This window comes from Hibiscus syriacus, unplaced genomic scaffold (genome assembly GCF_006381635.1).
Source record: "Hibiscus syriacus cultivar Baekdansim isolate YM2019G1 unplaced genomic scaffold, ASM638163v2 tig00116975_pilon, whole genome shotgun sequence".
Classification (NCBI taxonomy): Eukaryota; Viridiplantae; Streptophyta; class Magnoliopsida; order Malvales; family Malvaceae; genus Hibiscus; species Hibiscus syriacus.
The window spans coordinates 347,271-373,291 of NW_024063499.1; the positions used below are offsets into that span (position 1 = coordinate 347,271).

Here is a 26,021-nt window from a genome sequence, read left to right on the forward strand (position 1 = left end):
CAAACCCCAGGAGGCTGAAAAAAAGTTAAAAGCTCTAGAACTTGGCAGGTTGCCATGAAGAATCCATCAGTCCTATAAACTGAACCCCCCCCCCCCAAAAAAAAAAAAAAAACCAAATGCAACGTCGGTTTCATGTATCATCTAGTCATGGATGAACTTGAAAAGGAAATAAAGAATCAAAGACCTGAAAACTCGGAAACAGAGCTCTTTGAAAAAACAGAAGAAAAATATATATTTACAAGACCGACAGACCGAAACTGAAAAGCCCTATTTAGGAATTAAAGAGAGATGGATGATGACTCCAAAAGAATTCTGTGTGTTGACTATTTACTCTTTTCTTCTTGCAGTATTAGTTTCTGGTTTGAGGAGTTTTTTTTTTGGGGGGAGGGGATGACTGCTGTACTACTCGTACATGGGGGGATTGGATTGCGAGCAAGGTTATCTTAAATAAGAGTGCCAGTACAACTGCTTCCGCTTCTCCTTTTGACTCAACGGCTTCCATCACTATGGCAGCTTGAGTAGGTGGAGCCATCGATTTGAGGAAACTGAGCAAAACTTTAATGGGAAAGCACATGTCCATAATTTACCCACTGCACAAAACCATCGGGAAATTCCTTGGCTCCTTTCTGCTGTATTTCCTGCATAAATATATATAACTTGGTTTAGCCATTATTTCGTGCTCCGAGAAACTCACAAGCTGCAGTTTTTATAATACATTGCATAAATGGTATATAGAATAAAGAAAGCACCAACTTAGTCTCACAGAAAATTTTGTTGAGATGTATTATTATAGTTATGGCAAAAAAGAAGAATGTCTCAGCATTATGAGATGTAAAAATATTATAGTCGTATCAAGTTTATCAGAAAACCTTGATTCATATATGGTGCATTTTTATGTGACAAAATCTATATATAAAAATATAACCATAAAAGTAAATTCGAGAGCCTTCCACTGGGAATACAAGTACCAACCTTCATAATCGATCCATATTCACTGGTAGATGGGTTGTTTCTCCCAATATTCCATTGACAACGTTCTCTGATGAATGCCCTGGAGTGCTTTGAAGTAGTGATGACCTGCAGATGTTTATGACGATGTCTGAAATGTAGTTTCCACTCATATGTTATACAAAAAATTATCCAGTTGTTCTATAGTGGTTACAAGTTGAGAAATTATCCCGTTTCTCTACTAATGCAGAAACCTTGTAGAACAAGTCATGAAAGAGTTGTGCCCTTTATGTATGCATGCACCAGTGTTCGGGGACATTACACTACTATTTCAATATTCATTTTTGGCAGTGTCAAGAAACACTTACTAAGCCCTATCTTGAATGGAAACTAGGCTTTAGGGTTGGGGATCAACAGGTTCGGTTTTGAATAACTTAAATCATTTGATTTTTCAAGTTGATATCTTCTTCTTTAACCAGTGGTACAGGTAATAAGCACAAAAAACAAGCGTACAAACAGAAAATAGCATACAGCAAAAGTTTATGCCTATGTTAATCTGTACAACAAATGCCACTGTAGCCTTAAAGGTTGAGCTTTGGAGCATCCATGAAATACATAATAGGAAAATGTACCTCTCATATGGTTCATCCTCGCATGAATTTCCAGAGGATGAAAGCCAGTCTAAGTCAACGAAGTTAGAGCAATTAGCTCCATCCCCATTTCCAGAAAAGAAAATTTGACCAGTTTCAAGATAGCGATCTCTTTGCACATCTCCAAACAAATGCCTCCGAGACATAGAGGGTGTACACCTGTCCAAAGAATTTGAAGATATCTGTATCAAACAAGAAATTTGAAGGGACAACCATATATGCAACATGCTACAGATGATCCATTAATTACAGGAAAACGTGAAAACGTGCTTCCACCAGCTGATTCATGCAGCAACACTAAACTTAAAAAGTTATGAAAGCACTGATACAAAAGATTAGCTCAACAAAGCATATTGATTGAAGGTTCAACGACCAATACAAATGAAACCGTAGATCCCGTCTCATCTCCCAGTGGTTTTTGGGAAAAGAAGGTTGTAGCTATTAGAAATCGATAACATTTCAAAGTAAACGGCATTCAGCAATGGGAATAGAAAGCCCGTAACGTTGAATATGACAAATCACTTTCACAAGTTGATATCTCAGGTGATGACTCTGAAAGGCCACTACTTCCTTGTGATCGGTCAGGCAAAGATGAATTGATAAGTTTCTCCTGCTTATCTTTTGTGGCTGGCATAGATGACCCAGTTTGACGAAGAATATTTCCATCAGAAAATGATTTTTTGAAAAATGACCTGAAAATTAAGGATTAGAAAGAGAAGTGATACACAGCAATAACCAGATGACTAAATAGAAAGGTAAACCAAAACAAAGAAGAAAATGATATGCAAAAAATCTCATTTCCATACACGACCTACTTACTAAATTCATTACATTGGATCGAGCATATGTAAAACTATGAACAAGAGTCATATAGCTTATGAAGAAATATGGATGTGATGTGGGTAAGAAGAAAAACAACAGTAATAAAAAGAAATTAGGGTGAATAAACGAGTAGTAAAGAAGATGGAACTCAAGAAAAACTTCAGGTTAAGGTAAACCTCTAGTGGCTTTCCGCCACAACTCAAAGAAGCCCCCATAACCAGAATTTCCTAATTAACAAGAAAGTTGAGAATTCAAAACAAGAAATTGCAGGAAGCGTATTCCCAGATATGTGGTTCCCAAAAATAAAGAATGGTGGATATTGTAGTCACTACTTTATGGCTCAGGGATGAAGCTCAAGGCTTTACTTGGAAAACTACCTTCCATCTTCATCCACAATGGTTTCCCCGTTTCTTCCCCTATAATGTTGGTCTGAACCCAACTCCCAAAGAGCAGGTTTACCAGCCTGGGGCTGGAAATGCCCAAGGAATCAGCACAAAGAATTATTAAAAGAATTGCTAAAGATATTAACAATAAAATATTTAAGAAATGAATTGAAGATAGTTACAAGAAATGTCAAATTTACTGAACTCCAAATGAAAGATATGAGCCGTTTATTCCATTGAAGTAGGATCAGGGATGTATTAAACCCAAAAAAGGCCAACTACCCATATGCATCAAAGTTGTAGAGCAACATGCTTTAAGACCATTTGGTGTCAAAGTGAAACAGACGTCAATTTTCACCCCGGAAGTAATATACACATAATACTGAAACTTACAAATAAATTGCATCTTGTTTCTCAGCATCCATATACGCATTGCTATAGTATCGTTGAAGTGTTCTAAAGAACTCCTGTGACTGGGTCGCAGCTCTCCACTGACCCCTTCTCTCAGAGAATATCTGCATGGTATAAAAGAACAGAAAATTAACTAACCGAGACGTTTGTATTTATAAATTATAACTAAATTTTAACAGGCAGCTGAAGCATGTTACAAGAATTAATCTTAAGTAACAAATATTACCCTCTATCATTTATTTCTCATAGAACAAATATTATAATCACAAATTGGAATACCTTATTGTGAGCTGCAGAACCACCGTATTGGTGTGCGAGTGTGTCACCCATTCTCTCATAGAAACCCATTAAATTATCTGCCAATGGATCATTAAGATCTATCTTTGGGGTATCTCTAATCCCTATAGCATGAAGCTGGTGTCCTAGAGCAGCCAATCCATATGCATACTGTGCAACATTTGTGCGATCCAGACAGTCAATACAATTGGTCCTAAGCACACCTCTTTGGAATGTTGGAGGCTTGAGAGAATGATTTCCGTTAGTAACATTACTATTGAGAGAATGATTTCCGTTAGTAACATTACTATATCCAGAACAATTCCTCTCCAACTTGTAAGCATTATCAGTAACATTGTTGTGATATATCTGGGGTGACATGTCAATCTCATTGAAGTTCCTGTATCATCGTTAGAAGACAAAAATGCCATTTTCAACTTTTAGCAGATACAAAACAGAGATCTTAAATATTTATGACATGGCATCATTAAAGTCCCATCATATTACTGTAGATGCTCGATTTATCCGGGGCTAAGTCGGAGCAGACTCGAAGCAGAGTAGTTGGAGGCCCAATTCAATAACCAAGCCTAGTCCACGTGAAATCCTAAAAAACTAAAAAACGGTTATTGGGAGTTAAAAAGAAAAGTGGAGGTGAGGGTCGGTTTTTGGGGAGGCATTAACCATCAGAAATCATACGGAGAAGGGGGAATTAACTACTGGAAAAGGGAGACAGAACAGAAAAAAAAAGAAAAAGGAGAGACAACAAGGAGATTAATGAAGAACGAGAGAAAACAGAGACCATTGGAAGAGAGAAAGGGAACAAATCAAAAAATTTCTTTTGTAAAGGTCTCTCGACCACCATTTTAGAAGGAATAAAGGAAAGCATTCTTTTAATCACTCTGCCAGTAGAAGTAAATATCACTCATTCACAAAGGCAATAGCAGTTTATCGAGGTATATTTATTCTAAGTTCATTTTTTATTTACAGTGTAGTGTGTGTTCTATTTTGATATAAGCATGATAAAAGAAGAAAGTTTTGAAGTAGAAGCATAAATGAATAGTTAGTTTTATACCTTATTTTGCTTCAATTTCGTCGAGTCTTCGTTGAGAGTGGAAACTTGTAACAGGCTTCTCGGATTTTTTTTTAAAAAAGGAAAGCATTGTAATTTCTTCTCCTTCGTTTTTCAGAGAAAGCAAGACACGCAATCATTCATATTTTTAATGTCTTTTCTCCCATACGAGAATAGAGTACAAATGATAGTAAATAGATTTATCAACCATTTTTCATTGTATTTCCAGTAAGTTTCCTTCCTCATATTTGAACCAAAATAATAAGAAGAGAAGGGTCTAAATAGTTTACCTCGCAACGCATCGTTGTTTGATGTCGAATTCGTCGGCAAGATTGAGGATGCGCAGGGTCTTAGTGTCCGGGAGGTATTAAAATGGCGAGAATAAGAGAATTTAGGGTCGGTTTAAATTCGTTTCTGGATTATCCGGCAATCGAAGGTGACGATCAGAGTACTCGATTTTGGGTATCACGGCGGCGTTCATGGGTATGGAGGAAATAGGGTCGGTTTGTTTTTTTTTTACTTCTATGGTTGTCGATAGTGCCATGTAGAATAGATTTATGCTTCACCGGAGTTGAAAAGCTAGGCGGCTAGAAGCTATGGTGGTTGAGAGCGACGCCATGCATGGCCGAGAAATAGATGGGCAGTGTGAAGAAAGGGAAGAAGGAAATTAGGAGTGCGGCTAGGTATGTTCTGTTTGAAGATTAGGATAGTTTAGCAGTTTACTTAGGTTTAATTTAATAGTTTCGGGTAAATTAGAATTTAGGCCCTCACAATTTATATTCTCTTTTACAAAGTAGTCCTTTCTTGTATTAATTTTCTTGTTTCGTTTCAAATGTGCATGTACTATTTATGTTATTTTACATATTATCCTAATTTAAAATGAATAGGATGAATTGTATATAAGACCCTCTAGTTTCATGTGCCTTTTTGTTTAAGTCTCTAGTTTATTTCCCATTTTACATGTTTGATTTTACGTACATTTAAATTTAGTCCTTATTTTAACACGTATATATACACTTTTTAAATTTATAGTTTAGCATGTTATGATTTTGTTTTTATATTTAGGTCACATGTGTTCATAATATGTCAATATGCATAATTTATGATTTTTAATTAAAACATATATACATAATTTTTTGTATATCACATTGTATGCTATTTTTTAATTTTGTTTAATTAATTTTGGCATGACATACTTTTTGCATAATTCACATGATAGCCTCATTTGCATAACTTGACCTATTATATAATCGGATTAAGGGTAATACACTTTTAATTTAAAATTGTATTAAATGGGCAGTCATAACTGATTTGAGGTCCGCTTTTAATGATTTTAAAATAAAAGTGTATCCCGAAAGTGAAACCTAAAAATTGATCCATCACACTAAAATTTGGGAACGAGAGAAAAAGAAATGTTCGTTTATTTAAATATATCGAGAAAATGTTGTTATATCTTTAAGATCTTGTCTCGATATTTGTAAATAATCGAACATTCTTTTTCTTTCTAAAATGACTTGGTAATTTTAATTTAATTTGTTTAAGTGTTTTTGAATGTTTTAAATTTACATTTTTATTTTATGGGATCAAAAATCAAAATAAATTTGAATTTGTAAAGTTCATTGCAAAGACGTTAATTAATCGACTAGGTACCAATTTAGGGCGTTGTGGGGGTGATAATCCTTCCCCACACGTAACCGACTCCCGAACTCGGATTTTGGTAACGCAGACCTCAATTTGGTGTTTTAATTAAAATTACTTTTTGTTTAAAATGACAAAGCATTTTTGGGTGTCCAATCACACCCTAATCAAAGATTGGTGGCGACTCTTCGAACCATATTTGTCGATCGTAAAGGAAATTCAAATTTTTCGAAACGAGAGGTCTTTTAAATCGTATATGTTTTTAAAATGAAAAGAGACAATTAAGAATTAATGTGGTTTTCAAAATCTCACTTTTTTTCACCTTTTAGAAAAAATCGTTTCGACAGCTTGGCGACTCCGCTGGGGAATTTTTTAGAGAGTCAAGCCGATAGTCGATTAATTAATTGTCTTTGCAATTGAAAATTACAAATTCTTTTTAATTTGATTTTTGATCCCTTGCTTTGTTTTTAATAAGTTTTGTTTGTATTTTGATTTCTCTAATTTAATTTGATTGACAATTAAATAGTTGTACTGATCTGTTTGCTAATGATTTCAGAATAATTATGTGTTTTGAGAATTGATTTTGAGTGTTTTTATTGTTTGTTTTTTCGCTTTTCCTCACACACTGCACAGCTGCATTATCATAACATGAGCTAAAACCCCGCTCCGTCCTAATTAAGTAGGAGTGAGAGACTATGCCCTCGTGTGGTTTTCACCTCCGCATGGGATAGTGGATCGCTCCTGGAGCTCACGCCTTATGGTCCTCGTGATGGTAATCACCTCCGCATGGACATAAGGAGGTGTGTTCCCTCGAAATTGAACTCGATCCCCCAAAGCCTGTGATGGGCCAGGATTGAGGGTTCGGCAGCCCAATGGGGCACTGACAAGGACAATTCGAGAACCTATTACTTTAGAACTTAACCCGACATATAGTGAACGTAGAGCCCGAACTTAGGTTAAGCTAAACCCGAACCTTATGAATCCCGTGAGGAGGGTACACAAGGAAAAGTTTTTTTGAGTCATTTATTTTCTTTTTTTTCGAATAAATGCATGCGAACTAGATATCATGCGGTTAGGTTTATTTTTTGAACAAGCATGTGAATTAGATATCATGCGGTTAGGATTTATTTTTGTGAATAACAAAGCATGGGAGTAGATATCATGTTGGGTACGATCTGATAAAACATGATTGGGTAGCCAGCATGTGTGGGTAGGATTCTTGAATAAATTATTATCCCGACTTAATTGCTTTATGTTTACTAACCGATCTTTTGTTATCTTTGCCTTGTTTTTTTTTTATGTTTTGCATTGCACGATCCATTACATGGTGTTGATTTGGGGTCGATGTCCATATAGAAGGCCAGTAATATGGAACGAACGGCTCAGAAAGAGGTTGAGGATAATGCAGATGTTCTGAGGTGGTCGGAACATTCCCAATTGACCAATGGAGATAGCGTGATGCCTGGATATGTGTCAGAGTTATTTGGTTACACTCACATCAACGTACGTCAGAATGATCTGAGTGAGCTAAGAGAGATATGGGGAAGATGGGAAGCAGCCGATAAGGAGATGTTTAATCAGTTGTACGGTGACATTCCTTATCTTCTGGATGTTCCTATTGACCGAAATCTGTTTAGAGCATTGGCACAGTTCTGGAACCCGGCTTATAGTTGTTTCACATTTGGTAGGGTGGATCTAACACCAACAATAGAGGAGTATCAAGCTTTGGTCCGTTGTTCGAGGTCACAGATGGATAGAGTATATACCAAGCTGTCAGTCACTCATTCGTTTAAGAAGAAATTACTATTGATGACCGGAATGAGTGAAGATTGGGTAATCAGAAACATTAAGAGGAAGGGAGACAGTGAGTGCATATCTTGGGCTGCTTTGAAAGAAGTAATTGATCATCACCCTGATAAGAGAAAAAAGCTTGACTTGTTTGCTTTAGGGATTTATGGGCTCGTTATTTTTCCAAAGGTGCTAGGATATGTAGACGTATCAGTCGTTGACCTGTTTGAAAGATTAGACAAGCACGTGGATCCTATTCCAGCCATTTTAGCTGAGACGTTCCGGTCTTTGAGTTCTTGTAGACGCGAGGGAGAATGACGCTTTATAGGATGTGCGCCTTTGATGCTAGTGTGGATTCTGAGTCATTTCAAACATGTTGAAAGAGCACCAGGACGAGTGTTTATAGAGGGGTTTTTGCCTTTGAAAGATTTTCTTTCTAAAGAATGGCCTGGGGGCTTCACCGAAGAAAAATGGATGGTCATCTTCAAGGATATCAGAGATGGAGATATTTTGTGGCGAGCTTCATGGAATACATCTTCGGATATACTTTACCGATGTGGAGAGCGAGATTGGGTTCCTTTGCCAGGTATATGGGGTTCTGTTGGGTATGCTCCGCTACTAGTTTCCAGACAGTATGGATCGAGGCAGTTCATTCCAGCCACGTGGGACTTGGTAGGGTCGGATTTTGCATTCAAAGGAGATCAGTATAAGGGTAAAGTTAAAGGGGTTGCTGAGGCTTGGAAGCAAACTCGTCGCGTGAATTTATTCACCTATGACCTCGGGTTATCTCAAGAGTACGAGCAGTGGAGAAGCGGTCGAGTAAACGATAACATCCCGATAGTGAATCCTGAAAATATTCAGCCAGTGGAGGAACAGTTGAGAGTGGTGTCATCTCCATTAGAGTTAGCCAAGCTCGATTTCGAAGCAGAACGGAGACAATGGAGAATGACTTTACAGAAACTGGAAGATGAAGTGTATCAAAAGGGATTGGAGATCGACATTCAGAAGATTAGAGCAGATCGAATTGAAAAAGTGGAGAAACAACTTCGGCTAGACTTTGACGATCTTCGGTCAACTTATCAGCGAATGGTAAAAGCTCAGGCAGGTTCTAGCTCGAGTAAGTCTGTCGAATTGAGGCAAGAGGTGAAGAGCCTCAAAAGAGTAGCCGGAGAGAGTCAAGAAGAGCTTAAGCAAAGCAGGCACCAAGTGAAGATTTTATCGAAAGAAAAGGATTCTTTAGAGCAGCGGTTACAAAAGAGTCAAGCCCAGAATGAAAAGTTGAAGGAGGAAATTTCAAGTTTAGAGACTGTATTACGACGATACCGAAACAGGGAAGGTAGCTCAAGCAATGGGGAAGTTGAAAGTCTGAAAAAACAAGTGAGTGAGCTTGAAGCCATGGTTCGAGATTTTCAGAGGCAATCAATTGAGCTATCGATAGTTCCTTATGAGGGGGATATACAATGGCGTTTTCGATGGGTGCGAGCTCAGGCGAGAGTTAAGCAAATAGAATACCTTATTGCTTGTTACTTAGGACACGCGCGGAGAATAGCTCAATATTTGGTCATTTTATCCGAGGAAGCTGCTGATGTGACTGAAGAACTGGATCCCGAGGCTGAAGAAAACCAGAAGATCGTGGAGTTGCTAGCACATGTACAAGAAATAGGAGAGATTGTGCAGATTTATTTGTGATATGTTTCAACTTTGTAATTGAACGTCGTTCTAATGTAAAGAGTTGTTCTAAGGAGTCGTTCTAGGATCAACACCCTGCATTTTGCATATGCATTTTTAATACATTTAATTTTTTGCATCACATTTTATTCATTCATAATCATATATTTTATATTCATTAATAAATATCAGCGATAACAAAATGACTCTGTGACAGAGTAATACTGAAAAATCCCAAGCATATCTACAGAACCAGGAAGAAAGTTATGGAAGACAAACTTGCCCAAATTGAGAAGACTCAGTTAGAGTTACAAGATAATATCAAGAAAATGCAAGAAGATATGATGAATGCCCAAAAGGAGATGTTTGCTAAGTTTGCGGGTATGTTGGAAGGAAGGAAGAAATCCAGAACATGGGAAAAGCCCTATGCCAGAAGGTGTAACTGAGGACCCACTTCATCATCCAGGGTTAACCACAGAACAATCTCAGAATGTTCAAGTGGCCCCTGTTCATGTCGGGAAGGTGCACATTAATCCAGTCGGTGCTTCTATTAACGTACAACCTGGATCTAGTTCATATCAGGAAGAACATCATTATCATCAAGTTCCGGACCTTAATGAAGAAGCCAAGAAGGATCAAAACAATCTGTTGGAAGAGAAATGGAAGCAGTTAGAAAGAGAGGTCAGAGCCATGGAGGAAGATACCAGTGTCTATGGATTTGACGCAAAGGAGTTAAGTCTAGTTCCTGATCTGGTCTTGCCTCCAAAGTTTAAAGTTCCTGACTTTGAAAAGTTTGATGGTACTAGGTGTCCCTCTGCACACATCACGATGTTTTATAGGAAGATGACCAGATACATAGGGGACGATCAATTGTTGATACACTGTTTTCAGGAAAGCTTAACTGGCTCGGCAATCCGGTGGTATAACCAGCTGAGTAGAGCTAATATTAAATCGTGGAAAGACTTGGCTATAAGTCTTTTCTTGAGCAATACAAACATGTGAAAGATGTTAGGCCCAACAGGATGATGTTGCAAGGAATGGAAAAGAAGTCTAACGAGAGTTTTAGACAATATGCTCAAAGATGGAGAGATGTAGCAGTGCAAGTCCACCCGCCATTGGAAGAGAATGAAACAAATATGCTTTTTGTCAACACCTTAAAGGCTCCTTTTTTCTCGCATCTTATCGGTAATCCTTATCGAAGTTTTGCTGATGTAGTTATGGCGGGAGAAATGATTGAAATGGATGTTAAGAGTGGGAAGCTCGAGGGAGGAGAGTCTAGTAAGAGGCCACCAGTGAGGAAAAAAGAAAACGAAGTCAGTAATGTGAGGCAATACGATTCTAATAACATCACTGTTTCCCGTCCTCAGGGAGCAGGGCCATCAACACAAAATGATAATAGACAAGGGGCAAGGGACCTGAGGAGAGAGAGGCCTCAATTTGATCCAATTCTGATGACTTATAAGGAATTGTTTCAGATTTTGTATGATAGACATGTGGTTTCGCCGTATCATGTGACACCAATGCAATCTCCTTTTCCCAAATGGTATGATGCTAGTGCTCAGTGTGAGTACCATGCAGGGAACCCTGGGCATTCCATTGAGAATTGTACTGCTTTTAAGAAGGTGTCCAAGCTTTGAGAACGAGGAATATCATCAACTTTGGTGACAGTGAGCAGCCAAATATAGCTCAGAATACGTTGCCAAGCCATGCAGGGGCAGGAGTTAACGCGATTACTGAAGAGAAAGGAAAGAGAATTGTAAGGAATGTTAGTGAGGTGGTATCACCCATGAGTTGGGTGTGGTGCCAGATGGTCAAGGTAGGATTGTTGAAGCCCAGTTTGACAAGTGAACAGTTTAACAGAGGAGAGGTATGTCTGTATCATAACAGTGAAGGACACAATATTCAGCAATGTCCTGACTTCCTATCTTTGGTACAAGACATGATGGACAGTAAAGAAATTGAGTTCTTTAGAGAGATTGCTGAAGAAGAGGAAGAGGAAGTTTGCGCTTCAGAAGGATCGTCTAAAGGGGTATACAATGCCAATTGTCCTCTAATTATTACTCCCAAAAATCGAGTTGCTGAGAAGGTATCCCCAAAAGTGGTTATTACACCTCCATCTCCATTCCCATATCGGGATAATAAACAAGTGCCTTGGAGATATGATTGTCAGATGGGAGATGTAACAAAAGAGAATGAAGAAGTAGATGAGGTGGGACGCTTTACTAGAAGCGGTAGGTGTTATTCTCTTAATCCACCTAAAGAGTCTAAGAAGAAGGTTGCAGTTGATAAGGGGAAAAAGGTTGATGTGCAGATAGAAGAAGATAAGTCTGTTATCAATGAACCAGTAACCGAGAATGAAGCGGTAGAATTTTTGAAATTTCTGAAACACAGTGAGTACAGTGTTGTGGAACAGTTACACAAGTTGCCTGCCCGTATTTCTGTTTTATCATTACTTTTGAGTTCAGAGGGCCCATAGGAATGCTCTGTTAAAGGTTTTGAACCAGACTTTTGTTCCGAAAGAATTACCCATTGAAAAGTTGGATCAGTTAGTTTCCAATATACAAGCTGATAATTTTTTATCTTTTTCTGAGGATAAGATCCCTTCTGGGATGATGGGTAGTCAGAAGGCTTTGCACATTATAGTTAAATGTAAAGGGCATGTGTTGTCCCGGGTCTTGGTTGATAATGGTTCAGCTTTGAATGTGATGCCCTTAGTGACTCTAAAGAAGCTTCCATTAGATAGTACACTTATGAGAACCTGTCAAAGTGTGGTTCGAGCTTTCGATGGGACTAAAAGAGAAGTGTTGGGCAAGATTGATGTTCCTCTGAATATTGGTCCAGCAACTTATGAAGTGGAATTTCTCGTAATGGACATTATGCCTACGTACAATTGTTTGTTGGGAAGGCCTTGGATTCATCATGCCGGTGCAGTTCCGTCCACATTGCACCAGAGACTGAAATTTGTGATTGATGGAAGGTTGGTATGTATTCATGCTGAAGAGGACATTATTGCTTCTGTTTCTACTACTGCTCCGTATATTGAAGTTGATGAGAAAGCTGTCGAGTGTTCTTTCAGATCGTGGAGTTTGTCAATGCTACATTTGTGGCCGAAGGCAGGAAGATACCAAAGCCTCGATTGTCAGACTGTACCAAGATGGGGCTCAAATTGACTCTTGAAAGAGGAGCGAAAGTTGGAAAGGGGTTCGACAGTTGCAAGGACCGGTGAATCCATATGCCCTGTTACTAAAAGAGATCGATTTGGTTTGGGTATCAGCCAACTCCGAGGGATAGCTGAGGGGAATTAAGAAGGTCAGGAAATGAGAAAGGCCAGATTGGCTGGTGAAGACATTAGCTGGGAACCCATGACCTTCCCGCCGTTGAGCAGCATTTTCATATCTGGGGGACATATTTTCAAGGGAATTCAAGGAACACTGAGGTGATGGTTGAGGATGCCTTGGGAGAGTTAGGCATTAACGTTATAACTAATGATGAATTTGAGGAAATGAGAGTTATGGGCATTTATCCTGTACCGCCGGGCTTCGTGTTGAACAATTGGACCGCGGAAGAACTGCCTGTAGTTTACAAATCTTTTACAGAGTAATGCACTGGAACTTTTCCCTGTGTTCATACCATGGGGCAATAGGTGATTTTATGTAAAGGGTTAAGTTGTTTGTTTTTTCTTGCTTTCAATAAAAGCATTCTGTTAGTTCCAAATGGCAAACATTTTCCCATGCATTTCATTCATCATTCTTTGTTGTATATATGTATGTATTTATTCCTTTCTATTTATTTATATGGGAAAAGATCATCCCATATGTATATATGTAATATATCTCTCTCTTTCATTATTTTTTCAGGAGCTCAGATATCAATAATATGAATGCCAATGACTCTGACCCGGAGATTGATTTCGAGAAGCCTATAGTCAAGGAGAAATCGAGGATTGTGATGATGAGAGGGATGTGAACTACCTTCTGAATTGCTGAAAATGGTGGAATGAAGATAAGCAGATTCTGCCTCATAAAGAGTCTACTGAGATTTTGAATTTAGGGACAGATGAGGGATAAGAGAAGTAAAGATTGGTACCACTCATCAGTTGGAGGTCGACATGATTTGATAGAATTGCTTCAAGAATACAAGGATGTGTTTGTTTGGTCATACGAAGATATGCCGGGTTTAGATACAGAATTGGTTGTTCACAAACTACCAATAAACCTGAAGTAACCGGTACAACAAAAATTGAGAAGAATGACTTGAGATGCTGCTCAAGATTAAAGAGGAAGTTGAAGAAACAATTTGATGCCGGGTTTCTTAAAGTGACCAAATATCCTGAATGGTGGCGAATATTGTCCCAGTACCGAAGAAGGATGGGAAAGTTTGAATGTGTGTTGACTACAGGGATCTCAACCGAGCTAGTCCAAAAGACACGTAGGTTTCGAGAAGAGTAAAAAGTGATGCGGAGCAAGACAGGTCAGTTACTTCTTACCGAAGATCAGATCAGAAAGATCTCTTGAATTAGATGTATTCTGTACATTGCAAATAGTTGGCATGTAATTAACATTTTTGAATTGTATATGCTCTGATCGGTTTTGGTCAAAAACATGTAAGCCCTGAAGTTCTGGAAATATTTTGAATAAGTTACATATACAAAAGTTTTAAATTACTCACTATTTATACGAAAAAAAAAAAAAAAAAAAGAAAAAAAAAAATTGTTTGAAAAGTCAATGTGACCCTTCGGACTCGTATCCGGGTCGGATACGGGTTGGGGGTGTTACATTAATGGTATCAGAGCTACGGTTTTAGGCGATTCTAGGCTAAAAATGAGTCGAAAGAGTTTTAAAAAGTGTACATGCCACTAAAGTGAAAAAATTTTCTGATCTGATAGGGTAAGGAGTGTGTTGTCTTGTTAATAGAGTTAAATTGTTATGTGATATGAGAGCTTCCAAAGTGAAGCACAGGCGATAGACCTGAAGGTAATCGCATTCACCTGCCCTGGCCAGGCATGGAGAAGAGCGAAACCTCAGGAATGCCTGTATAAGATTAGAGAATGATTCATGAGTTGAATGATATTCTGATGTTTTTAAATGGTATACTTTGTTAACTCATAGAATGAATGTATCGAAAGTTAAAAGAGTTAGGAGCACCCGATCTCAAGGGTAATTTGAGGAAGGCTCTGTTGTTACAGACCTTTGTATATGATATGAAGATATGCTAGAAGATGTTCATTTCTCCATAGTGGGAAAAGTTGTGTTGCGCTTTAGTATGGTCTACCCGAAGGCTTAGGCAATATATGTTGTATCATATTACTTGGCTTATATCCAAGCTTGATCCCTTGAAATATCTAATGGGTGTGCCTGCATTATCTGGAAGATTAGCTCGTTGGCAGATCTTATTGTCCGAATTTGACATCCAGTATGTAAACCAGACGGCAATTAAAGGAAGTGCTATAGCGGAATTCATTGCAAGCAGGGCTTCGGAAGAATATGAGTCGTTGAGCTTTGATTTCCCAGATGAAGATTTAATGGCTATTTCGGTAGAAGAAGCAGTTGCATCCACTAGCAAATATTGGAAGTTGAACTTCGATGGTGCTTCAAATGCCTTGGGACATGGAATCGGGCGATTTTGGTATCACCAGAAGGAGAGCATTATCCTTTTACCAGTCGGCTTAATTTGTACAAACAATATGGCCAGTATGAAGCTTGTGTTTGGGTCTTAGAGCTGCTGTTGATCGCAAAATAAAAATGCTCAAAGTGTATGGTGATGCAGCTTGGTAATTTACCAACTCAGAGGAGAATGGGAGACAAAGATCCAAGCTTGTAGAATACCGTAAGTGGTTATGGAACTTGTTGAAGAATTGATGAAGTAACTTTCAATTACCTCCCCAGAGAAGAGAATCAAATGGCAGATGCCTTAGCCACATTGGCAACAGCGTTTAAGATGAGCGAGCATTCAAATACGATGCCCATTGAAATGAAGGCTTATGAGTATCCAGCCCATTGTTTTAATATCGAAGAGGAAGAAGATAGAAACCCTTGGTATTATGATATCTTGCAATATATAAGGTATCAGAGTTATCCAGAACAGGCCACTGAAAATGATAGAGAACCATTAGAAGAATGACATCAGGATTGTGCTTGATGGTGAGACTCTATACAAGAAAAGTCTGGATCAGGTCTTGTTAAGATGTGTGGACGCGAAAGAAGCCAAATGATTCTTGAAGAAGTGCATGAGGGAATATGTGGTACCCATGCTAATGAGCATGCTATGGCTAGGCAGATTATGAGATTTGGGTATTATTGGTCAACTATGGAAACAGACTGTAGCAATTATGCCCGAAAATGTCACAAATATCAGATTTATGGAGATAGGATACATACTCCTCCTCATCCGTTGCACGTAATGACAGCGCCGTGGCCATTCTCATGTGGGGCATGGATGTTATTGGACAAATTTCGCCCAAAGCTTCAAATGGTCATCGTTTCATTCTGGTGGCCATAGATTACTCACCAAGTGGGTAGAAGCGGATTCTTATGCAAATACCAGTCTACAATATGAAAATTCTTAAAGAAGGAGATCATTTGTAGATATGGTTTACCAGAGAGGATTATCTCCGATAATGATTTGAATTTAAATAATAAGATGATGGACTCGGTCTGTAAACAGTTCAAAATAAGCATCATAATTCCACCACTTATCGCCCAAAGATGAATGGGGTAGTAGAGGCGGCCAATAAGAACATCAAAAGGCTCATAGAGAAAATGACTGAGACATATAAGGACTTGCATGAGAAGTTTCCCTTTGCTCTATTTGCTTATCGAACTTCAGTACGTACTTCAACTGGAGCAACTCCGTTTTCTCTGGTATATGGGATGGAGGTTGTCTTACCTATTGAGGTGGAAATTCCCTCACTTCGGATTTTGTCAGAAGTGAAGCTCGATGAGGCAGAATGGGTCCAAGCTAGGTATGACAGTTGGATTTGATTGAAGAAAGAGATTGAAAGCTATTTGTCATGGTCAGATATACCAAAAAGTATGATACGAGCACATGGTAAGAAAGTTCGCCTTCGAGAATTCCATGAGGAGATTTGGTGCTTAAAAGGATTTGCCTATTCAGAAGGATTTCAGAGGAAAATGGATGCCCAATTGGGAATGACCTTATGTTGTCAAGAAGGCCTTTTCTGGGGGAGCTCTAGTCCTAACTGAAATGGACGGATCAGAATTACCATATCCAGTGAATTTCGACGTTGTTAAGAGATATTTTGCTTGAAGAAGAAATAAAAGAGAAAAAAATGAGAAAAAAGAAAAATGATGGAAAAAACGAAAAGAAAAAAAGAAGAAAAATGGAAAAGGAAGAAAATGAAAAATGAAAAAAGAGAAAATGAAAAAAAGAGAAATAAAAGGAGGGTTCAAGATGAAAACCCGAAAAGGGCGTCTTGGAACCAAAGGAGGTCTCAAGTTGAAAACCCGCAAAGGGCGACTTGAGTTGAATTTGAAATTCAGAATTCGTGTATGGTGGAAGGTTCTGAATTAATTTTGGAAGTGGAAAGAGCTCCTGATATGGATAGTAACAATGACAGTTGGTGATCAGGGACGAGACTAAAGATTATGAGTCTCGATTGAAATAACCAAGAGAAATTGAATGCACATGAGATTCAATACTGGTTTAGGGCATCTAATGATAGAGATTTGGGAGTTTAGAAGTAGCTTCATACTCTTAAGCATCATAATTTTGAAGATCTTTTTGACAGAAGCTACACTCGAGATATTCTAACGGCGTGCCAGTTCAAAAGCATTTGCATTATTGATATTTGAAGACGCATACTCTTTTGTTCTTTTACTGTTTCCAGTTAAAAGTTTGCCATTTAGTTGCCTAAAATTCTCTGTATTTATATAAATAAAGAGATGTCTTTTCTTGATAATTTCCCTTTTGCAAACATCTTATTTTGAAAAGTTAAAACATATAGTTTAACTTGAAGTACATGAGATCATTTTGTATTATTGTGCAAAAGGTTTTAGAAAATGCAGGTATCTGAAGCTGATTATGGTTTTAACATGTAAGCTTGTGTGGTTACGGGAAAATGAAATCTTGAAATTCATAAGAAAATCTCAGCCATGAGAAGAAGACCTAAAGAGATTGTCATTAATTAAGAAGTTGATTATGGGTACTGGTGGGTTTTCAGGAAAGAAAGAAGCCAAGGCCCTATTAAGCTGAGAAATATGGAATTGAGATTGTTAGCCGGGGTGAACTGGTCAAACGTTCTGTGCCCAAGATGAAGCCGAGTTCCATCAAGATTAAAAGGAGATAGAGTTCCTTCGAAGAAGAAAATGCATCAAATTGCATATTTGCATACATTTTAGGCATGAATAGGATCATGGCATTCATAATTGCATGATGACTTAAATATTTATAGGTTTCACAGGGATAGTTGAAGATTGAGGATATTAAAGCATCGAGATGAACATAACTGGTTTTGAGATTTTGAAAAGAATGATGTTTATACAAAAACTGAGCGCCAAAGCAGATTCACGTATCCAATGGTTTCCAGACAAGTTTTCGCGATGGAGATGGATTTTCAGAAATTTTATCAAATTCTAAATTTTTGAGTATAATATTTTCAAACATACATTAATGATTGGTAATGTTTGATTTTCAGGTTGGATCTTTGAAACAAATCAATCTTAAGCCTTCACGGAAGAGTAGTGAAGCAAATCATCTATAAGCCTTCACGGAAGAATAGTGAAGCAAACCCGTTTTATGAAGATTGTTCGAGTTCTATACTCTCTGAAGGAATAGAGAGCGGACTCGTTTTATGAAGATTGTTCGAGTTCTATACTCTCTGTAGGAATAGAGAGCGGACCTGTTTTATGAAGATTGTTCGAGTTCTATACTCTCTGAAGGAATAGAGAGCGGACCCGTTTTATGAAGATTGTTCGAGTTCTATACTCTCTGAAGGAATAGAGAGCGGACCCATTTTATGAAGATTGTTCGAGTTCTATACTCTCTGAAGGAATAGAGAGCGGACCCGTTTTATGAAGATTGTTTGAGTTCTATACTCTCTGAAGGAATAGAGAGCGGACATGTTTTTTGAAGATTGTTTGAGTCCTATACTCTCTGAAGGAATAGGGAGCGGACACCTTTATTGAAGATCGAGTCTTATACTCCCTGAACGAATAGGGAGCAGACACGTTTGTTGAAGATCGAGTCTTATACTCCCTGAACGAATAGGGAGCAGACACGTTTGTTGAAGATTATTCGAGTCTTATACTCCCTAAACGAATAGGGAGCAGACATGTTTGTTGAAGATTGTTTGAGTCTTATACTCCCTGAATGAATAGGGAGCAGACACGTTTGCCAATGATTGTTCGAGTCTTATACTCCTTGAAAGAAAAGGGAGCAGACCCGTTATTTGAAGATTTTTCAAGTATCACTTCTCTTGAAGTAACAGTGGAATGGTTTAATCTTTTGAAGTTCTCATGACCGGACAAACTCGATCATCTTTTGATCTTTGCTCTATTCTCGTTACACGATAATGAGCAAAGAGGGGCAGCTGTAGATGCTCGATTTATCCGGGGCTAAGTCGGAGCAGACCCGAAGCAGAGTAGTTGGAGGCCCAATTCAATGACCAAGCCTAGTCCACGTGAAATCCTAAAAAACTAAAAAACGGTTATTGGGAGTTAAAAAGAAAAGTGGAGGTGAGGGTCGGTTTTTGGGGAGGCATTAACCATTAGAAATCATACGGAGAAGGGGGAATTAACTACTGGAAAAGGGAGACAGAACAGAAAAAGAAAGAAAAAGGAGAGACAACAAGGAGATTAATGAAGAACGAGAGAAACAGAGACCATTGGAAGAGAGAAAGGGAACAAATCAAAAATTTCTTTTGTAAAGGTCTCTCGACCACCATTTTAGAAGGAATAAAGGAAAGCATTCTTTTATTCACTCTTCCAGTAGAAGTAAATATCACTCATTCACAAAGGCAATAGCAGTTTATCGAGGTATATTTATTCTAAGTTCATTTTTTATTTACAGTGTAGTGTGTTCTATTTTGATATAAGCATGATAAAAGAAGAAAGTTTTGAAGTAGAAGCATAAATGAATAGTTAGTTTTATACCTTATTTTGCTTCAATTTCGTCGAGTCTTCGTTGAGAGTGGAAACTTGTAACAGGCTTCTCGGATTTTTTTTAAAAAAAGGAAAGCATTGTAATTTCTTCTCCTTTGTTTTTCAGAGAAAGCAAGACACGTAATCATTCCTATTTTTAATGTCTTTTCTCCCATACGAGAATAGAGTACAAAGGATAGTAAATAGATTTATCAACCATTTTTCTTTGTATTTCCAGTAAGTTTCCTTCCTCATATTTGAACCAAAATAATAAGAAGAGAATGGTCTGAATAGTTTACCTCGCAACGTATCGTTGTTTGATGTCGAATTCGTCGGCAAGATTGAGGATGCGCAGGGTCTTAGTGTCCGGGAGGTATTAAAATGGCGAGAATAAGAGAATTTAGGGTCGGTTTAAATTCGTTTCTGGATTATCCGGCAATCGAAGGTGACGATCAGAGTACTCGATTTTGGGTATCACGGCGGCGTTCATGGGTATGGAGGAAATAAGGTCGATTTTTTTTTTTTACTTCTATGGTTGTCGATAGTGCCATGTAGAATAGATTTATGCTTCACCGGAGTTGAAAAGCTAGACGGCTAGAAGCTATGGTGGTTGAGAGCGACGCCATGCATGGCCGAGAAAGAGATGGGTAGTGTGAAGAAAGGGAAGAAGGAAATTAGGAGTGCGGCTAGGTATGTTCTGTTTGAAGATTAGGATAGTTTAGCAGTTTACTTAGGTTTAATATTAATAGTTTTGGGTAAATTAGAATTTAGGCCCTCACAATTTATATTCTCTTTTACAAAGTAGTCATTTCTTGTATTAATTTTCTTGTTTCGTTTCAAATGTGCATGTACTATTTATGTTATTTTACATATTATCCTAATTTAAAATGAATAGGATGAATTGTATATAAGACCCTCTAGTTTCATGTGCCTTTTTGTTTAAGTCTCTAGTTTATTTCCCATTTTACATGTTTAATTTTACGTACATTTAAATTTAGTCCTTATTTTAACACGTATACATACACTTTTTAAATTTATAGTTTAGCATGTTATGATTTTGTTTTTATATTTAGGTCACATGTGTTCATAATATGTCAATATGCATAATTTATGATTTTTAATTAAAACATATATACATAATTTTTTGTATATCACATTGTATGCTATTTTTTAATTTTGTTTAATTAATTTTGGCATGACATACTTTTTTGCATAATTCACATGATAGCCTCATTTGCATAACTTGACCTATTACATAATCGGATTAAGGGTAATACACTTTTAATTTAAAATTGTATTAAATGGGCAGTCATAACTGATTTGAGGTCTGCTTTTAATGATTTTAAAATAAAAGTGTATCCCGAAAGTGAAACCTAAAATTGATCCATCACACTAAAATTTGGGAACGAGAGAAAAAGAAATGTTCGTTTATTTAAATATATCGAGAAAAGGTTGTTATATCTTTAAGATCTGGTCTCGATATTTGTAAATAATCGAACATTCTTTATTTTTCTAAAATGACTTGGTAATTTTAATTTAATTTGTTTAAGTGTTTTTGAATGTTTTAAATTTACATTTTTATTTTATGGGATCAAAAATCAAAATAAATTCGAATTTGTAAAGTTCATTGCAAAGACGTTAATTAATCGACTAGGTACCAATTTAGGGCGTTGTGGGGGTGCTAATCTTTCCCCACACGTAACCGACTCCCAAACTCGGATTTTGATAACGCATACCTCAATTTGTTGTTTTAATTAAAATTACTTTTTATTTAAAATGACAAAGCATTTTTGGGTGTCCAATCACACCCTAATCAAAGATTGGTGACGACTCTTCGAACCGTATTTTAAATCGCATATGTTTTTAAAATGAAAAGAGACAATTAAGAATTAATGTGGTTTTCAAAATCTCACTTTTTTTCACCTTTTAGAAAAAATCGTTTCGACAATTACATTAATAGATAGATAGATAGATAGATAGATATCCATAATTTATAAAGCCAAGTGTCAACCTAATGCAAAAGTCTAACGTGTTTCAAATTCAAAATGCCTACTGATGAGTGAGATTGCTTTGGGTATCTAGACAACATTCAATACTATGGCTTGTAAAAATGTCATATTTACAAAGTTTTCATATACAAAACTGAAAGTTACTAAATGTGAAAAACGTACTCAAAGGAAGACCAAGCCATGCACTCCTCAGGTCTCAAGGTTGAAGTCACCCGACAATAAAAGAAACCTGTTAGAATTAATGCATACGCAGCCACTTTGCCCAAAAGTAGCAAAACATTTGTTGCTTTGCTGGAAGAGAAAAAATGGAAGTTTTTAACTGCTAGTGAGGAATCAAACTACAAAAATAAAAATGAATCAACACCAAAGAGCAAAGAGGAATAAATAGATGGGTAAAGAAGGGATAACGCGCATTAGTTTGGGGACAAAATAACAAGCTTATGGTATACCACCGAGAATGTTTGTGTAGATCACCAGTGAAGGAACCTCAATCGATTCTCTTCTGACAAATCTTTATTTATAACGTCGATTGCATTTGCAAACTCTTGACGAAGAATGGACTCTCGAGGCTTCTTCTCTTGTGTCTGCTCATCACACAAAAGCAATAAGATACAGAAACTTATCATTAAATCAGTTAAATCGAAGAGTTGTGTCAAAGTATTGTGCTACCCCGCCCCCCTCTTTTGTACCAATTTTTAGATTTTCTACGCACGCATTATCTTTAAGAAATATATCAGTTTATGAAATGATAAACGAAAATAGAAGGATCAGGATAATAAAGACATACAGACGAAGAAACCTTAATGCGATACAGGGTGATACAATGAAAATTACCTTAATCAGATTCAAAATAATTATAGGGTTGCCATATCTTTTGACAAGATTTTCAAAATGAAGTCTGGTTGCTTCATAATTCTTGTCCTCCTTTGACACTGTAAAAAGAAAAAAATGGTTAGTTTTTCTTTTTCAAAGCAAACGAAAGATGCCTGCAGCAGCACCTGAAGTACTCCAAGCAATTACAAGCACATACATATGATATCTGGTTTAAGGTTCAAATGCGAGGTTTCTTGTGACCAAAACAGTGGAATTGAGCCGCGGTTCTGGACAATAGAAGTTATTTCTGCAGGAAGCCCATCAGGGACATCCTCAAATACAATCTGCTCTGTCTCAACGTCATTAGCTACTCTGCCTTTTTCATTTACCCCTCGTTTTAAATACCTACGTACAAAAATCATGTGCAAGTGAAGACGAGAAGTTTCAATCCATAACTTTCCAGAACCATATCACAGAAAATAACCAAGTAGGATTTCATCTCACATAGCCCTAGTGCTCTACAAAAATGAAACTGGCGTTTTTCTCTTTAATGTGGGAGAACTTTCTTACCTGGTACCGGCATAGTGGCGGGATCGCCTAGCAATGAGCGTAAGTTTGAAATCCCTTCCAGCTATAGAAAGCGTGTCCTACATTCATACAGACCAATGTCAAACTATAAAGCCAACCATCCACCTTATAAGCACAACAGAAACTAAATAAAATATTAGCTAACAATAACTTCAAATGAGCACCATCCTTAACCTGCTTAAAGAAGCCATGCACCAATGCAACTGTCCATAAAGTATTCTGGAGGTGATTGCGGATCCCTCGAGTTAGGAACTCATTCCACACAAATATGGTCTCATAAAGAACCTGACCTGGTTCATTATTACACATGTTCTTTTGAAGACTACGCATAACATGGTATGAGTAGCTGAAGAAGTCCTTTGTCAGATCAACCGTGCACAGGAGCTTCTTGTATCTAAATAAAAAAGTAAAACAACTAATGTCAAATTAAAAACTAAATGCATAATGCGTAGCAGAAGTCACTTAATTTAAAAATAAAAAACAAAGGGACAAAATAGAACGCCAATAATTTTCTACAATCACAGTGCAGAACAGAACAGAAAATCTTTCTGCATAACATTCAGGACTTATTAGAAATGGACCAAATATATTAGCATACATAAAGAAGAAGACCTATTCTCATCCTTAGAGTCAGCAACGTTCGAGTTAACAGTTGAATTTGGAACAGGAATCATCGCACTCTTTGAAACCGCATATACATTATGACCGCGAATTGAGCCAATCTGCCTTCTTCGCGTAATAATAAGCATATAGTAAGGCCCCAAAAATTGAATGAACCCTAAAACATGGAACGGTTTAGGTATTAGATTACCATTTGAATAACATTAATAGTCCCCTAAAGTCATAACGAAATTCCAACATCCATACCAACAATGCCATAACAAATTGTAACGAATTTCAATCCACCGGTAGAAATATTTCCTTCATGTATTCGTCTCAACAACTCGGAGCATTCACTCTCTGAATACGTGGTAGAATCTTCGCAAATGTTCAGCTCAGAAGGATCAAGCCGGTCTATCTTTAACACTCTCCAATACGTTCTACTCTTGTCCCTTCCAATCATATAAAAGTTCTGCACACAAACACCAAAACGAAATTAGTTAAACAAAATTCTTCTTCCACCTAATTTAATAGTTCAAAATCAAAACAATCCATTCAAGTAAAATTACATCCGAACTAAACTGTTAACAACGTAAATTAATGAGATCGAAGCAAACAAAGAAACAATAATACAGAATAACATAAAATAGAAATGAAAGAAAAACTACCGATCGAGTTTCGTAGAGTCTGAATTTCTGCATACACGTAGACGGTTGAGATTGGGAGGAGCTCCCATTATTGTTAATATTATCGCAATCGCAAGTTTTTGCAGCGGATGATTCCATGTAAGCGTCTTTATTTTCTCCGTTTTCAGTTAATAGATTCAGATCTGCCTGCCCCGAGCCCCAGGCTCAGGGAATTTATCAAACCAGCATGCACCAACGACAGAACTTTTCTTACTTTTATTTTCCGTTGAGAAAAAAATCCATACCTTAATCCAGAATTAACTTATTCTTGCCAAACCAAAGCCGCTCCTCCTTTGCAAACAATAGAGTTTGGCTGCTTCAAATACAGCATTTCCTTGCAATCGGAACAAAAAAAAAAAAGAAAATACCGACGAGACACGGAACTCAGAGAAGCTGGCTATGGATGTTTGACCTTTTCTTTATCCCTAACTTCGATTGTCTTCCCTTTCAGTTCACAGCCAAGCAAACACAAATGCCAAACGCCGAATTACTTCGACAGAATTTGTGATATTCTCCAATCACGACCGAAATTGACGAAATTACAGGGACCGAAATAAAATTAAACAATATTATATTTATTTTTACATAAAAAAATTCTTGCGTTTTTTATTTTGGCAGCGGAGCTATAAATATAAGAGAAAATCGCCTCAGTGACCAAAAAAAAGTTATAATATACGATTTTAACCAACTTTTTTTGGATTTGCCAAAATGACCAACAAAATCGCAACGCGAAATAAAAATCGCAACGCGATCCCCAGAATCGCAAATCAGTTTCCAAAATCGCAACGCGATTCTTGAAAATCGCAATGCGATAGTCAAATTCGCATTGCGATTTTCCAAAATCGCAACACGAATATGAAAATCGCAACGCGAACACATAAATCGCAATGCGTATCCGTAAATCGCAACGTGTATCCGTAAATCGCAACGCGTATGGGTAAATCGCAATGCGTATCCGTATATCGCAACGCGTATCGGTAAATCGCAACGATAATACATAAAATCGCAACGCGTATCCGTAAATCGCAACGCGATATTTAAAGCGCCATTATAATCGCTACGCGTATTTTATTTTCAAATTACAAAAACGAATATTAAGACAAAATCCCGTAATCGCAACTCATAACCTAAAACCTAAAATCACAACTCAGTCCCATCTCCATCTCTCACTCTCTACGGCGAAGAAATCCGTCCCCATCTCCGAAGATTTCCGTCCCCATCTCCGGCGAAATCCCTCACAACCATTCACGGTCAGAAATCCCTCACAATATTCAGAAATGGAAAATCAACCTCCGAGGGTTAGTTTTTTTTAATTATTTTTATTTTGAAATGTTTGCATTATTGTAGGTTTTTCATATTGAAACTGATGATAAGTTTACTGGTCATCTCAATAATAGATTAACAATTTCACTTAGATTTCATTTCGCGTTACGATTCTCTCGTTGCGATTTTCATTTCGCGTTGCTATTCTCTCGTTGCGATTTTCAAGTTAGTATTTGTCTTTGTCTTTGTTCTGTCTTTTGGTTGAAGTAATGCAATCCATTCAAGTTTCAATTTGCAGAAGAGTCGCAACGA

The 26,021-nt window shown here is 37.4% G+C and overlaps 1 pseudogene; it reads right to left on the minus strand.

The window, feature by feature from the left end:
• Nucleotides 1-333: 333 nt before the first annotated feature.
• Nucleotides 334-24,988, minus strand: LOC120192562 (annotated as a pseudogene).
• Nucleotides 24,989-26,021: the final 1,033 nt, after the last annotated feature.